The sequence below is a fragment of the Papaver somniferum genome, chromosome 6, assembly GCF_003573695.1.
Source record: "Papaver somniferum cultivar HN1 chromosome 6, ASM357369v1, whole genome shotgun sequence".
NCBI classification, from domain to species: Eukaryota; Viridiplantae; Streptophyta; class Magnoliopsida; order Ranunculales; family Papaveraceae; genus Papaver; species Papaver somniferum.
The window spans coordinates 101,369,855-101,388,340 of record NC_039363.1 but is presented as its reverse complement, the minus strand read 5'-3'; positions in this window follow the sequence as shown (position 1 = coordinate 101,388,340).

The following is an 18,486-nucleotide window of genomic DNA, read 5'->3' as shown; positions in this document are numbered from 1 at the left end:
TTATCCCAGTGTCCTCATCATGGTCTAGATAGGCTAGTTTAAATCCTTTATGATGGTTTAGATTATTCCACAACGACCATGGTTGAGTCTCTATGCACTGGTGGATTTGAAAACCAAACTGTTGATGCGGCGATGGAATTTTTTAATGAAATCGCCGAAAAAACCCAGCAATGGGAAAATAGTAGGGCATCCCAGAAAACAATTCTTTTAAGTAGAGGAAACGTTAATAGGGTAGAAGGCTATGAATCAGATGCCAAAATTGCAGCGATAGCAAAAAGGTTAGAAGCCTTAGAATTGGGTCATAATATTAGTAGAATATAGCCTTTTTGGGAAGGCCGAGCTAAGGAAGAGTAAGCCAATGCTCTTTACAATAACACTAGATTTGATAACTCTCAGAAGATTGACCCATATTCGGAAACCTATAACCCTGGTTGGAGAAACCATCCAAACCTTTCATGGTCTAAGGGCCAGAGTCAAGGTAAGTTTAGTAATTCTAATGCTCCCCCAGGTTTTGGCTATACTAAGAATCCTTCAGGTCAAACACAGTTTCAAAACCCTTCGGATAAGAAGATCATCAGTTTAGAGGACTCTCTCGCCTTGTTAACTCAGCAGACTGCAAAGTTTCAGTTATCAGTAGAACAGAGTCTACAAGCTAGTAATAGGATAGGACAAGAAAACAGTCAGGCTATTTCCAAACTGAAAGACTAGGTTAGTCTGATCAATGATTCTATAAAAGAAAAAGGTAAGTTACCTAGTCAACCAATACCTAATCCTAGAGGAGAGAAAATATTTAATCAAGTGAATTCTGTCACAACCCTTAGAAATGGTAAAACGGTAGACAATAAGGTAGCCATGCATAATAGTGGACATACTGTAGATCCACCTCTTAGTTCCCATTCTAGTCCCCAAGAGGACCAGCAGGAGCCACTAGCTGAAGAGACTGACAAAATTTCTAGTGATGCCAATTCGGTTCCTGATAGGTCTCATTTTATGCCTAGATCCCTATTCCCACAATTGTTAGCTCCAACAAAGAGAGAGTCGACTTTCAACGAAATAATGGAGATATTTAAGCAGGTAAACATTAACATCCCTTTGTTAGAAGCAATTAGGCAAATGCCTGCTTATGCCAAGTTCCTTAAAGATCTTTGTACACAAAAGCGTAAGCTTAATGTCCATAAGAAAGCCTTTTTAGCTGGTCAGGTAAGTTCGATCATTCTGAATCAAACAACCCCTAAGTATAAATACCCTGGATGCCCTACTATATCTTGTGTGATCGGTAATTATTCAGTAGATAAGGCATTGCTTGACTTAGGATCTAGTGTGGACTTACTCCCATATCATGTATACAACCAGCTAGGTCTTGGTAAGTTGAAACCGACTAAAATGACATTACAATTAGCTGATAGGTCTGTCAAAGTACCTCGTGGTGTCATAGAGGATGTTCTGATTGAGGTTGATAAATTTATTTATCCAGTGGATTTTGTTGTTCTAGATACTCAGCCTGTTCAGGATCCTAGTGCTCAAATACTGGTGATTTTAGGTCGCCCATTCTTAGCCACAGCTAACGCAGTCATCAACTGTAGGACCAGACTTATGAACATATCCTTTGGTAATATGACCACTGAACTAAATGTCTTTAATGTTACTAGACAACCTTCTGATGATTTAGAGGAAGTGAATATGATTAGCACTTTGGTTCAGGATAATTGGGATAACACTTTATTTGGTGATTTTCTAGATGAATTTGATGAGACAATTCTCTTAGGTCAGTTAGATGACCATACTTTAGAACTAGAAGAATCTCTTGAATATTTTAAGGACTCTACAGACCTAGAAATTCAGGAAATAGTGTTAAGTCTTTCTGAGAGCAGTTATTACCCTAAGTTTGGGGGTAGTGATCTAGGAGACGCTCTTGAGTATTTTAAAGACTCTGAAGATCCGGAAATTCAAACAATAGTTCTAGGGCTTACGGAGAGTAGTGGTTATAATAAGTTTGGGGGTAATGATCGTCAAGAATCCCCATTAGAAGTCCCTAACTTGGGATTTGAGCCTAACACATCTGAGGTATTACTTGAGTCTCTTCAGACTCCACAACCCGATCCCCCTGATACTGTCCAGGAAGAAATTAAGCTATTAGAAACCCGTTATTCGGACGCATCTGTTTGTCAAGACACTCATATGAAGCCCAATTGGTCGTTCCAGATAGATACAATTGTCTTGCAAGAAACTTTCGATAAGGTTGTGCTCTGTTTGTTCATTTTTCTGATCCTCTGCAGTTGTCTCATTTTAGTGGCAGTATTATTTGGTTTTGATGATCCACAATTGTTTCGACTATTGATATACGATTTGAAAGGGTAATTATCCATTTTATGGGTACGTAATGTCTGGCTGAAGACATTAAACTTAGCACTTCTTGGGAGGTAACCCAATGCTCATGCAACACGGTAATATCTTTCCTTAACTCTTTTGCTTCAAATGGTAACAATTTTTCCTTGTTCATGTTCTTAATTTTATCTTTTGAACATTGAGGACAATGTTAGATTTAAGTTTGGGGGTATGGGAGAAACTTTTTAGTTGCAATAAATAAACTCCAGAGCCTAGAAATTTATGCCTATTAAGGATGGCACTAACCAATCTAACTGGATGGAAGCATTTTGGTTGTAGGAGATGAGGAACCAATCTGACTAGATGGCAACATCTAAAGAGTCTATTCATAAAAGCACAGAGCTTAGGTGTTAGAAATAACATGATAGTTTCACCATATCTCGTTGAGTCATTTTCACTTCTGTTTTTATTCTGTTTTGTTTTTAAACTATGTTTCTCTAAGTGATTCGGTGGGGCCCACGAATCAAGTTGTTACCAATGCTAGGATGAATTAGAATGATTGAGAAAAAATTATTATTAAAAAAAAAATCGAGACCAGACCGCCAGACCAACCGGAATAAATTCAATAAAGTCGACCACTGGTACCCTTGTATATGCCAGCTGAGCTGACCTAGAGTTAGGATTATCAATCACTGGTTCCCTTGTATATGCCAGTGTGTTGATATTAGTCAGATTAGTATCTCAATCCATTATGATAGGTTCATTTTGGCGGAGGCATTCAGACAGATATGAGAAACACCGTTCACCTAGTAAACATCAAAACCATCTATGTTTTTCTCTATATCCATCTTCTTGATCTATCCATGTGATTAGTTTTGACTCCGGATACTGATGTCCATAGAGCGACTATCTGAGTAGATCTCTGTCACTTATATATAAATTTTAGTATGCTAGAATGCAAACTCGTGTACAACAATTGGAATTTCGCATCATGGTACTTCCTCCTGTAGTCAATAAGTATGCCAACCAAGGAGATTATTTAGTGCCTTCCAAGGTTCTGCGTAAATGGGTAAGGTCTGAAGTAAAGGCTTTGTGGGTATATCTCTTGTAAGCCCTCCCGAGACTATAACTCGGCCACTAGGGCCACCTAGGGGTTGAAAGGCTTGTTGCATACGCTAAATGCAACCGACGATGCCTGCGACAGTGAGTTAGGATTTTTATTTTATTTTATTTTTGCTCGAGGACTAGCAAATAATAAGTTTGGGGGTATTTGATAGACGCATTTATGTGTCTATTTTGATCTCAATTATGTATATTGTTAGTGCTCGCTTTTATACTTATTTGATTATTTTATGTTTTTGTAGGTGTTTTTGGAGAAATAAGCTTTTGCGCGAAAATTGGCTCAAAAAGTGGTATTTGCGCTCGTGGGAGGAAATCACTAAAGACACCCCTTATTTGGATAAGAGTCACTCAATTACTAAGGGGCACCTACTTGTTATTTACACCCAGGACACCCCAAGTGCTATTCACACCCCAACAGCAGGATAAGGGGAATCTTCTTCCCAAATTCTAATCCCAGGTTTTGGCGGGAAACTGTTGCAAGTGAAGGACAGATTTGGGTTTAGATTTTGGACGTGATTTTAAGAGGTTCAATCATTAAACTCGATTGGGTTGGACCTGTTTATCTTAAACAGGGATGGTATGATTGCTTGGATCGATCAGAATGGGCTGGATTATTGATGTGAAGCGAAACAGAGGTGGAGGATATTGCGTAGCTCTCTGTTGGGATTTTCAATCGAGTTTATTGGATATTTTCATGGGAAAGGCATGGATTGGGCCTGTGATGATTGTACAGGATAGGTATGTGCTCCAGAATCGAAAAAAAACAAGTTTCTAAGTTTTTCTCGTTAAACAGGGAAGCTATATTATTCAGTGATTTCTCTGTATCTATATTGGGAAGTTACGTGAAGGAATGGGAGAAGATATTCGCCTAATATTAGAGTATATCGAGTTTGGAAGGTTTGAGGAGTCAGCAAGCGTGTAAAGAAATAAAAGAGGGAAGAAATCCTGTAGCTTTTTTTTTTAGACGGAAGATAAAAAATATTCCAAAGATTGACTCGAGGTTTTAGGGGTCCTGTCGTGTATAAAAGAGCTTTGGTGAGTTTCATAAAAAAATATCGAGAGTTTGGGGTTGATACGGAAGATTAGGGAGAGACAACAGAGGTCTCTGCTCAGAGAAAGAAAGTTGCAGAATTGTTTCTGCACTTTCAGGGAAGAAGACGAAGGTGAAGAACATAAGACCCAGTTGGACAGTCGCAGAGAGGTGTAGTTTAGTTACTGCAGCAGATAAGTATCATTTAGGAGGCAGTCTTATATTCTCTGTAATCCTTTGTAACAGTCAGTCTGTAACACTTATACACGTTGCAGTTGATCTGTTTTATCTTTTTCTTGTATTTTCACTCTCTTCAAACACTTTGGAGCCATGAATAAATATTTTGAGCATGTTCTTGATATGAGGAGCTAAACCCTTTTGCTGAGGCGACGGAGGAACCCTTTTACAATATCTTTTATGATTATTTGCACTGAACTGAAATTGAATATATGATTCTAATTAAGTGGTTGTATTCTCAATTGACGGGTCATGCTTAGGTTAGTCTTTTGATGGTCCGTGCTTTCGATATACAACTATTATTTTGAGAATTTACTTGTCTAGGTGAAATTATTAGAATCAGTTTAAACGTAAAGAGTTGCATAAATATTGATTAGATTAAATCACATAGAAATTGGAGATTGGTGGAATCCGAATCTCAGTGCTTTTAAAATCTTGAAAACAACTTCATCTTGAGTTTTTATTTTAAGTCTAAAACAAATCTTCACAAGTCTTTAAACGAACCACTTTTCTTATCACTATAAATATTACATCATTCATGCTAGTTCTGGCCGAGGCCACGGATAAAAAGATTTTGTTAATATGAAGGATAAATTTTTTATTTTATGCGCAACCCCGACCCAAGTCTAATTTACCCTCTCATGGGTATTTTTGTGGCCGAATCCCTAGATAGCTAGATTCAAGTCTTGGTCTTGATGATCAACACTCAAATGGTCTCCTTCATCAACATTCAAGTAGCCTCTGTGATCAAAACCCAAGTCTTGGTCTCCTTGATTAAGAATCAAATCTCGATCACCATGAGGAAGACTCGAATCTCGGTCACCATGACCAATACTGGAAATCAAGTTTTGATCTCTGTGATTAAGACTCAGATTTCACCCACATAAGCCTTGATTATTTGTTAATCACGTCCTTCGCTAGACTCATTACCCACATCAAACATGTTCTCATGAATTCATATTCACTTAGTACAAACACACGACTCAGATATACTAACAATCCATAAATCCTAGTCAATCTTTGTCTCATAGACATGTTTACGCAGACATGTTCACAACATATAATAAAACTCTACACAAGTCCCTGCGAGTCTGTATACGCTCATCAAAGGATCACACATAGGAAATCCGGTCTCTGATTCATGCATGGCCATCTACATAAAGGTTGACGCTCAACCAAACCATCTGGTGTCTCACACACTATCCACATGTCATCTCGCACTCTCCGCGTGACTTAGCCTACTCATAAGGCACAAATTGTGGAATATCCTTTCATGTCAATTAATGTCGACTACAGAGAATATCGCTAGCCTGCCAACACATTATCCTAAAAGCTGACTCATTCACACAAATGAAGGGATATCAGTTTTGGTATGATAGTCTATGACACGTGTGAGTATCAGTCTATTCATACAAAAAGAGAATAGTAAATGAAATTAATAGAAACCAAAGGGATAAACTGCAAATATTCCGGAGGATGAACTCGACTTGATCTTTCCTTAGGTATTTTTATAATTATGGATCTTACCCACTTGAGATTATGGTTTTGCAGCTATATGTAGACTAGCAATCAGTCATTCTAAATAAGTTTATAACTTCAGAATAATTACCTAGATACAAACAAATCTCACAAAGCATTCTTCTATAAATCAAAACTACTCTTATCTCACCCTTTCTTTATGCTTTTCTCCCTGAGACCAACCCTAGTTTTTTTATCCCAGTGACTGAAGCAATCTTTCAACGGCCATTGTCTTATTTTAGGCGAAGATTGTTCAGGTTCAAACTTATACAACTCAATCTAAAACCCCAAAAACTCATCTTTACCCTATCACCCATTTTTAGGTACCTACAACCCTCACTAGCTTGTCTCTGGCCTAAGATGCGACCGATTCAGGTCTGTCCTAGAGCTTGACTAGTCCCACTCTACTAAATCACAACTTACATTCTGGCTTACAGAGTAAAACTAGGGTTTTTATCTCTAATCGTGAGAACCATAAAAGCCTCACTCATGTGAGCTTTGTAATACCCCCAGCATACGGCAGTGGTTGGACGAGTGGAATATAAATAATGGTTTGTCCTTTCCTAACACCGAGGCATGATGGGTACACTTGAATGAGTTGTGGGAAAAAACTTCTCAGTTCTCAGTTAAGCGTGCTCAACCGAGAGTAGTTAGGGGATGGTTGACTTCTCAGGAATCTGCTGCCGGATGACCGCAGTAGTGTCGTTAAAAATCCTATATTGTCCACATAACTGCAGTGTATAAGTGGGAATAATATCACCGCATAACCGCAGTGGGTAAGTGGGAACAGTATCGGTGTTAGTTTGGATAGAAATATGGACGGGTCGCTTGTGCTCGGATGGGAGAGTATGCTAGGACAGTGATCTAGATAATGGTCTCACAAGAGGCAAGGACATTACACGGGGGCCTTTTCAGCACAATTGACTATAAAGTTGGCAGAAAACTTAGCAGTTAAGCATGATCGGGCGGGAGTAATCCAGGGATGGGTGACCTCTCGGGAAGTTGGTGCTGATTATCACAGAAATTCCCGTTGAAAACTCCACACTGCCGGATAACCGCGATGGTTAAGTAGGGACAATATCGGTGGAGGATTGGGTAATTACAAGGTTCACTTATGAGGGCCTCATGGTTGACTCCTAGCACTTTGTTTTCTTAATCATAAAACTTTACTAATCAACAACCATAGTGTACAACCACATTACACGGCTGAAAGGCTCAATGAAAACTGACTAACAATTACACAACAAAAAGATCAAATAAAAAAACAAAAAAGAGACTAACAAAACCTGAAATAAGTTACGTAAGACATTTCAATCACAACTCCGTCTAGGCTTGCTAAAAACAAGTCTCTTTGATACCTCTACAAAGTCTGACCGCGCTTAGCCAAAGTATCAATAGACAAGTTCACTTCTTTGAAGCAGTGAACAAATTTAACAAACTCTAGTGAACTGAAAAATTCTTTTCCATCTAGATAACACCACCTACAATATTTCATTGTTCTGGAAGTTAAAAATAATAGCTTTAGAGTCCGAGTTAATAATCAGTCTATTGAAATAATTATCAATGGCCCATTTAAAGCGCAGACAACAACCAAACATTCAACTACATAGTTAGTAGCAATTCAAATGGTCATAGAAATCAAAGGTCATGTCAACTCCATAATTTCATGGCTGACTCCTTGTACATCTAATCTGCTTTGTCAATCACCAACTATGGTATCCAAGAAATAATATGAGCACTCAAAGATAAGTGAATGCAAGTACGAATTAATCCTTGTGATTCAATATGCACTACGAAATTTTGGAATTGAAGAGATCAAGATTAACAAAATCCGTCGAGACTCACTAGTTATGCTCATTCCACAATATCATGGCCGACTCCTAGTACGTACTAACGAGACTCCCTGGTCATATGTTCAATCGTTGAGATCAAAATACGAGACACTCATGGGCTCTAACAAGCTTCATCCTTGGTAAGGCACGTCCACAGATGACCTTTTATACCAGAGATATGCAAGTTCGTGCATCAAAGTCATGATCCTTATCTAGAGCTTATGCAATTGTCTAAAGGGACCCGTAAAAGGGGAATTCGATACTTCTCATGGACGCCGAGATAGGTTGATACTCAACCTTATATCATCTTGTGCTCTAAGCATAATTTACGACATTGTCTTTGTTATATCGTGGTGTCCACATGACACAGACTAGTCACAATGCATAAATAAGAAGTATTCGATTACAAATAGTATTGCTACCATGACAACTCATCATATGAGAAACTTGACTAAAGCCACACACATGGAGGAATAACTTTAGGGTTTTGGCCTGACGATTTGGGACACATGTGAGGAATATCCGGATGTATTTCTAACCTCTAAAGAGACAATCCTTCAAGGGGTTAAGTGAATCAAGAGATGAACTCGACCCATCCTTATCTTTTACTGTGACCACGGGGAAGAGGCCTACTACATACCTCATCCTTATCCCACCGACTTCAGGTTCGAGAGTTGAGATATAAATAGGTCATCAATCAACCATGATAAATACACCTCACAAAGCATTCTTCTGCAACCAAGAATTATTCTAGTCTTTCTATTTCATTCTGCTTCCCTCCATGAGAATAACCCTGATTTTTTTATCCATGTGGATGAAAAGGTATTTGAACGACCATAAGCTTGGTTTAGGATAAGATTGTTCGTTCTTAGCCTCCTACAACTCATACTCAAAATCCTAAATCCCACATATCCCCATTCACCCATTTTTAGGTACCCGCACCTCCAAAATATGAGTTTTGTTAGAGCACTGCTCGGTCAAACTCGCATGCATTTCTATCTCAAGCATGTTTATCAGTGTTAGTGATCAAAACTATAAGTCTTGATTTCTAGTCTACTATAGCTAAGTCTCGGACTTGGATAAAAAGTATAGTTGAGCTTAAGAACTCCATGGAGATTATCATACAAGTCGAAGAACTACTCAAGGAACTGGTGGAACTTCGTCGACTAAAAGGTATGTAGATACTTGAACTTATCTATCACTCAAAAGTCTATCTACTTTATCTCTTATCTTGAGACAAAAGTCGTTTTACTATATAGACTTTGATTATACACATTTTCTATTTCGAGCCGAGTTTATCTCGCCTATCTATTTGTCGAAATATGTGTTGGTAAGCTTTCGCTTTGGCCAAGTTCATCTTTACCTAGTGACAAAAGTCATGTTAAGTTTCAATCACTTGAAAATGGCTTTGACGAAAAATGGTTTGTGAATAACAACTATATAACATCCTCTAAGAATTTTTCAATGATTGAAATGAGAGTTTAGAATATATAACCAATGATGGATATAAGCATTGTGTGGTAACCCATATACGTATAAGTCCGTATTCCTTGAACCAAATTATGCGTACATTGTTGATCAGGAAAACCGAAAAACCAGTCCGCGAACTGTCGGAGGTTCTCGACCCGAGAAAATCTGCTGGAGTTTGTAAACTCTTCCGGGAACCTAGTCCGCGTACTTGAGTTGGTTGTTTTTAAAGACGATTATTCGTAAACTTAAACTTATATAAACTAAGGAATGCAAGTTTGCAAACCGTGGCTATAAAGTTCATAAATCGATTCGAGTGAATCAAATCGTTTTTCTTCGATTGTGTCTTGTATACTTCTATAAGATCTAAGCAATTGAACAACTCTCTACTAGTTCATTTGAGTCATTTGAACTAGTTATGGTAAAGAATAATATGGTTAATATGAATGTGATCATATGGCTAACCATTTGGTTAACTATTGTTGAACCAACGAATGTACATGTTTGGGTACGGTTACACAAACCTAAAATCGTACATTTCATTTGTGTGTAACAAGCTAGGTTTTCGATCTAACGGTTGAAAGATATTAGATTGAATCTAATCAGGTTTTCATCTAACGGTGAATATTGAATGTTTTTTTTATCAAGCTAACATTGATTGCAACCCTGATTTGAAAGACTATATAAGGGAGAATTCAATCAACTGGGAAACCTAATCCCCACACCTTACGTGTGATACTAGTTGTATTATCTAGAGTCGATTCTCCTTAAACCTTAGGTTTCTTCTTGTAAACCAGGTTAACGACTTGAAGACTTCATTGGGATTGTGAAGCCAGACCGATACTACTTTATCTTAGTTATGTGATCTGATCTTGCATACTCTATCGTACGAGTAAAATCGTAAAGATTAGCTTGAGATCGATATCTCCGATAGGAAAGATATAAAAGTAATCATAATCATCTTCGTCTCATCGTTTGTGATTCCACAATATCTTCTTTCCCCGCGTCGATTAAGATTATTGTGAGGTGATTGATAATTCTAGGCTGTTCTTCGGGAATATAAGTCCGGGTTATCAATTGGTTCTTATTCACCTTGATTTATCAAAAAACGGAACAAAACTCGTAGGTATTTCTGTGGGAGACAGATTTATCTATTACTGTTGACTTTTCTGTGTGATACAAATTTGTTTATTGAAGTCTTCGACTTTGGGTCGTAGCAACTCTTAGTTGTGGGTGAGATCAGCTAAGGGAATCAAGTGCGTAGTATCCTGCTGGGATCAGAGACGTAAGGAGTGCAGCTGTACCTTGGATCAGCGCGAGATTGATTGGGGTTCAACTACAATCCATGCCGAAGTTAGTTCGTAGTAGGATAGTGTCTGTAGCGGCTTAATACAGTGTGTGTTCAATCTGGACTAGGTCCCGGGGTTTTTCTGCATTTGCGGTTTCCTCGCAAACAAAATTCTGGTGTCTATGTTATTTCTTTTCCGCATTATATTTTGTTATATAATTGAAATATCACAGGTTGTGCGTTAGTTCAATCAATTAGAATATCCGACCTCTGGTTGTTGATTTACATTGATTTACACTTGGATATTGGTCTTTGGTACCATCCAAGTTATCTCTCTTATATTTAATCAGACTTGCAGATTTTTATTTGCTTGAGTAAGGATTAAATCAAGAGATCGAGATATTATAACTCTTTGATATAATTTATTAATATTGAGTCTATTTGATTCTCTTGAAAGTATGTTGGAGTTAGTCCATACAAATTTCTAAGCGAAATATTGGGTGTGGTTGTTGTACCCCTGTTTTTTCAATTGGTATCAGAGCAGGCAAACACGTTTAAGACCTCATAAGTCTGTGTTTGTAGCGATCTGATTATGGACGAGTCTATCTCTAATAACGTACCTGTTCATAAATTACCAGATGGTTTTCAAAGCTTGGATTCACCGGAGAGGACTGGCACATCTAGGTCAGTATCTAAACATTCTCTTAATGTGAAACCTGTTGAAGTCTGGGAAACAAGCCTAGAAGAACAGTTGGATGAACTTTCTGATGAAGGTGAATCAGATATTGATAGAGATGTTGATGAACAGTTGGATGAACTTCGTCGACTAAAAGGTATGTAGATACTTGAACTTATCTATCACTCAAAAGTCTATCTACTTTATCTCTTATCTTGAGACAAAAGTCGTTTTACTATATAGACTTTGATTATACACATTTTCTATTTCGAGCCGAGTTTATCTCGCCTATCTATTTGTCGAAATATGTGTTGGTAAGCTTTCGCTTTGGCCAAGTTCATCTTTACCTAGTGACAAAAGTCATGTTAAGTTTCAATCACTTGAAAATGGCTTTGACGAAAAATGGTTTGTGAATAACAACTATATAACATCCTCTAAGAATTTTTCAATGATTGAAATGAGAGTTTAGAATATATAACCAATGATGGATATAAGCATTGTGTGGTAACCCATATACGTATAAGTCCGTATTCCTTGAACCAAATTATGCGTACATTGTTGATCAGGAAAACCGAAAAACCAGTCCGCGAACTGTCGGAGGTTCTCGACCCGAGAAAATCTGCTGGAGTTTGTAAACTCTTCCGGGAACCTAAGTCCGCGAACCTAGTCCGCGTACTTGAGTTGGTTGTTTTTAAAGACGATTATTCGTAAACTTAAACTTATATAAACTAAGGAATGCAAGTTTGCAAACCGTGGCTATAAAGTTCATAATTCGATTCGAGTGAATCAAATCGTTTTTTCTTCGATTGTGTCTTGTATACTTCTATAAGATCTAAGCAATTGAACAACTCTCTACTAGTTCATTTGAGTCATTTGAACTAGTTATGGTAAAGAATAATATGGTTAATATGAATGTGATCATATGGCTAACCATTTGGTTAACTATTGTTGAACCAACGAATGTACATGTTTGGGTACGGTTACACAAACCTAAAATCGTACATTTCATTTGTGTGTAACAAGCTAGGTTTTCGATCTAACGGTTGAAAGATATTAGATTGAATCTAATCAGGTTTTCATCTAACGGTGAATATTGAATGTTTTTTTTATCAAGCTAACATTGATTGCAACCCTGATTTGAAAGACTATATAAGGGAGAATTCAATCAACTGGGAAACCTAATCCCCACACCTTACGTGTGATACTAGTTGTATTATCTAGAGTCGATTCTCCTTAAACCTTAGGTTTCTTCTTGTAAACCAGGTTAACGACTTGAAGACTTCATTGGGATTGTGAAGCCAGACCGATACTACTTTATCTTAGTTATGTGATCTGATCTTGCATACTCTATCGTACGAGTAAAATCGTAAAGATTGGCTTGAGATCGATATCTCCGATAGGAAAGATATAAAAGTAATCATAATCATCTTCGTCTCATCGTTTGTGATTCCACAATATCTTCTTTCCCCGCGTCGATTAAGATTATTGTGAGGTGATTGATAATTCTAGGCTGTTCTTCGGGAATATAAGTCCGGGTTATCAATTGGTTCTTATTCACCTTGATTTATCAAAAAACGGAACAAAACTCGTAGGTATTTCTGTGGGAGACAGATTTATCTATTACTGTTGACTTTTCTGTGTGATACAAATTTGTTTATTGAAGTCTTCGACTTTGGGTCGTAGCAACTCTTAGTTGTGGGTGAGATCAGCTAAGGGAATCAAGTGCGTAGTATCCTGCTGGGATCAGAGACGTAAGGAGTGCAGCTGTACCTTGGATCAGCGCGAGATTGATTGGGGTTCAACTACAATCCATGCCGAAGTTAGTTCGTAGTAGGATAGTGTCTGTAGCGGCTTAATACAGTGTGTGTTCAATCTGGACTAGGTCCCGGGGTTTTTCTGCATTTGCGGTTTCCTCGCAAACAAAATTCTGGTGTCTATGTTATTTCTTTTCCGCATTATATTTTGTTATATAATTGAAATATCACAGGTTGTGCGTTAGTTCAATCAATTAGAATATCCGACCTCTGGTTGTTGATTTACATTGATTTACACTTGGATATTGGTCTTTGGTACCATCCAAGTTATCTCTCTTATATTTAATCAGACTTGCAGATTTTTATTTGCTTGAGTAAGGATTAAATCAAGAGATCGAGATATTATAACTCTTTGATATAATTTATTAATATTGAGTCTATTTGATTCTCTTGAAAGTATGTTGGAGTTAGTCCATACAAATTTCTAAGCGAAATATTGGGTGTGGTTGTTGTACCCCTGTTTTTTCAATTGGTATCAGAGCAGGCAAACACGTTTAAGACCTCATAAGTCTGTGTTTGTAGCGATCTGATTATGGACGAGTCTATCTCTAATAACGTACCTGTTCATAAATTACCAGATGGTTTTCAAAGCTTGGATTCACCGGAGAGGACTGGCACATCTAGGTCAGTATCTAAACATTCTCTTAATGTGAAACCTGTTGAAGTCTGGGAAACAAGCCTAGAAGAACAGTTGGATGAACTTTCTGATGAAGGTGAATCAGATATTGATAGAGATGTTGATGAGGAAGTCTCTGAATATGTAAAGGTTTTGAATTCGTTAGAAAAGAAGAAGATAACAACTTCTCATGTCACTCCTCTTCTGACTCCTCTCTGTCGAGAAAACAAGAAATTGAGAATATGTTACGCATGTGTTTATGTTTCGAATCGTTCTAACGAATCGATCCTCAAGAATTCTGAGGAAAACCTACGTATGAAGTCACTTAAATGTGATAATCTCTATCAAAAGTATTCTTTGTTGGAAGAGAAACTTGCACAGTCTGAAGCAAGTATTAACTCCCAGCAAACAAGTTTTGACGACAGAGAAATCGCTTATCTCGCTTGAGAAAAACGTCTTGAGGCAGATTTAACTGCTGCTCTTGACAAAATCAAGATGTTGGAAGATGACTTGAAAAAGTTCAATACTAGTTCAAGCAAATTAACCACTATGCTAGGAGAAAGTAAAAATCATCGTGATACACGAGGATTGGGCTATAAGGGAATAGATGCTCCAAGTACTAGCAAAGAGGTAAAATTTGTCAAGGCTAGTGATGCTTCTCAACAAAAGGTTTCGACTGATGGAAAAAGTGAAATACCTTCACCGGTAGTTAACGTTCGAAAGAGCAAAGTATATCAACCTCCAAAGTCAGCACATATGGATCGAGGTAAGAACATTCCTTATGTTTGCCACTATTGCGGAAATAAAGGCCACTATTGGGCATCACAAGAAGTTGTGAAACCAAGATCACATGTTAAGACTAATCCCCTTAACGTTACAAGTTATAACTGTCCAACCTTTAGGCAAAGGAATCAGTGCTGTGATAATCATAGATTTTCCTATAAATGTCATACGAATCCTTTTCACAATCGCAATGGTTATCAAAAGGATAACTTCGTAAAGACGAAGACAAGATCTGATGCTCCCAATTGGAGAAAGACTAACTTGCAAAAAAATAGTCAATCCAATTCTCTTCCGAAAATTCTAGAAGAGAGTAATGGGAAGAAGGTTCCGGTCGTTGCTAAACGCACTCAAAAGTGGACAACAAAGAAAGTCAATGATGTTTTGAGTGAGAAAAGGAATGATCTCCCAGAAAGTTCCATGACTATGGAGAAGGCAGTATCCATGATGTTGGAACTTAAAGAGTTCTTTGGAAAGATGGATTTGGATGTGAAGGTTCTAAAAGCGATCTCTTTCATGATAATCCAAAATTCACTTGTGGTGAGCAAGAGATTGTTTACCTCAACACAACTTGATTGTGTTACAAGTGCATCCTCACCAAGGAATGCCCTGCTATGTATACGGTGAGGGAAGTACGATAATTGGGGCGCACAGATTATGTTCGGTAAGGCTGTAGAATTCAATTGGATTCTTATTGTTGATGGTGGTTTTTAGCTTAGGGTTAAAATCGTAAAACCGCACATCTGACATGACGTCACTATGACCATTAGCGCATTTATTATACCAATCAGCATGCCTACGTAAGAATTACCAGGGTACCTTTTTTTTATGTGTCATGTTCCATGGCAGAACCCTTAACATTGACCGACATCATCTATGCCAAACCCTAATTCTCATGCTACCGTGCCAATGGCAAACCACGCCAGCAACGTCTCCGCGCCAAGGCATGACGACCATGCCAGCCGCATCACCGTGCCAATGGCAAACCTTTCCAGCCACGTCTCCGGGCCAAGGCATTCCAACCATGCCAGCCGCACCACCGTGCCAATGGAAAACCTTGCCAGCCACGTCTCCGCGCCAAGGCATGCCAACCATGCCAGCCGCGCCACCGTGCCAATGTCAAACCTTTCCAGCCACGTCTCCGCACCAAGGCATGCCAACCATGCCAGCTGCATCACCGTGCCAATGGAAAACCTTGCCAGCCACGTCTCCGCGCCAAGGCATGCAAACCATGCCAGCCGCACCACCGTGCCAATGGCAAACCTTGCCAGCCACGTCTCCGCGCCAAGGCATGCCAACCATGCCAGCCGCACCACCTTGCCAGCCACGTCTCCGCGCCAAGGCATGCCAACCATGCCAGCCGCACCACCATACTAATGTCAAACCATGCCAGCCACGTCTCCGCGCCAAGGCATGCCAACCATGCCAGCCGCACCACATGTGCCAATGACATGCCGCGCCAGTCACCTTGCCGCGCCTAAGCCATGCTATGTCGGCCTTCCCTTCACGGCTTCCAAAACGAAGGCGTGGGACAATCAACGACCACCCTTCCATATTAGATGCAAATCTCAGCCGTCCAAGGTCACCAAACAACGCATGGTAACCTTTGGTCCAACGCCAAAACCCTAGTTTGGCCGCGCCTAAAACATGCCAAGGCATCCCGACCATGCCACATGTGCCAATGGCATGCCGCGCCTAAGACATGCCATGCCTGCCTTCCCTTCACGGCTTCCAAAACGAAGGCGTGCGACAATCAACGGTCACCCTTCCATCTTAGATGCAAATCTCAGCCGTCCAAGGTCACCAACCAATGCATGGTAACCTTTGGCCGCGCCTAAAACATGCCAAGGCATGCCGACCATGCCACATGTGCCAATGACATGCCGCGCCTAATCCATGCCATGCCGGCCTACCCTTCACGGCTGCCAAAACGAAGGCATGCGACAATCAACGGCCATCCTTCCATCTTAGATGCAAAATCTCAACCGTCGAAGGTCACCACCGAGCCGACAAGTCTCCCAAGATCAACTTGCCAGACAACAACAACATGCTACATGTTTTCCATGAAAATACTCGAGAGATCATCACATGTCATAAACTGGGAGATGCTCATTGGGTATTGGTTTGGCGGTTTACAGCGTGCGGCGTACACTACGTCCATTACAAGACAGTGTCATAAGGATGAGGCGGTTAGTAAATACATGGAGTAATGGTAAAATGCTTTCTTTTATGGAACATCAATTCCAGGCGTCACCATTTACCACCTCCTCCCATTTACTCATCCGTTTTCCATTTCTTACGAGACCAGAGTACGTTTCACTTCGACTTGTATAAATAGGTCTTACCTATTTCCACCGAACAACAAGTTCTGGTCAGGAGCATACAACACTCAGAAAAACATTTGCTAGATTTCCCATATGTTAGCTTCCCACTTTCTGATACAAGTCGTAAAACAGCTACTCTTCCAGAATCTACTATTCTGGTCTCAACACTCTCTTCGCTTCTCTCCCCAAAACCAACCCTTCTCTTTCACTTTGTGACCGAAGCAAGTATGGAACGGCCATTTCTCGGTTTAGGCCGGATTTGTACAGATTGATCTCTCGAATCTAAAGTACTTCCTTGCAGTACATTGTTTATGGTTTAAATTTGTTTCTCACCCACACACCCGAAATTACCGAAATCAGCAGAAACCATTTTCACCCTCAAACAATTGGCGACCACAGTGGGAGGTCAATCTCTCGGTTCCAATACTAATTTCAGAATACGTTTCTCTAACTCAGGAAGATGGTCAGTTTTAGGGCTAAATCTGTGTCCTCAAGTTCCATTCGGGCGAACGACAATTTTCCTTTTCCCAACACAACATCCAACAACTCAATCGACGAAGGAATTCCGAGGATAACCTACTTGGCACGGATTCAGGAGATCCACACCAAGAACATGGATATGATGAAAGAAGCGATTAACATCATACTGGACTTCCTCATCAATTTAACGGCGGAGTTGAACGATCCACTTGCCCCTGAAACTCCAGCACTGGGGACTAACATCCCAGACGATCACTCCCAAGTCAACAGCTTTACTACCAATCAGAAACCAGTAGGCCAGGAAGCGGCCTCACTGGTGGAAAGTTTATGTGAACTCTTACATCTTTCAAGAGATCAACGGATGGAGACGTTCACCGCCATCAATCGAAGAGCGTTAAATGCGTCCCTGGTTCCTTCACGCTTGGAAACATCAAGAACGCTAGAGATGTCCATCAACAATGTCACGTTTACCGACAACGACATGATGGCAGAGGAAGGACATAACCGGGCCCTACACGTCACGGCCCGTATCAAGGACGTGGAATTCAAAAGGGATCTCATCGACACGGGAGCATCCTCCAACGTTGTTACCCTCAGGATACTCAAAACGACCAGGGTACGACCTAACAAAGTCGTGCGACAGTCCGCTACAATGACCGATTTCGAAGGCAACCAAACCAGCACGTATGGGTACATCAACCTGAATCTATCAGTAGGACCCGTCCAGTCAAAAGTGAGGTTCGAGGTAATCGAAAAGGAACCAGATTACCACATGATACTGGGAAGACCATGGCTCCACGACAATAGAATTATTCCTTCGACGTATCACCAATGCTTGAAAACCATGTTGAACGGAGAAGTCGTTCGCGTAGCTGCGTCGTTATCTCCATATGCACCGATCCGCGGCATGGAGATTTTTGAGCCAAGGAAGGGCCCGCAGGGCACAGCCAACAAGACTCACCACACCCCACTACCAA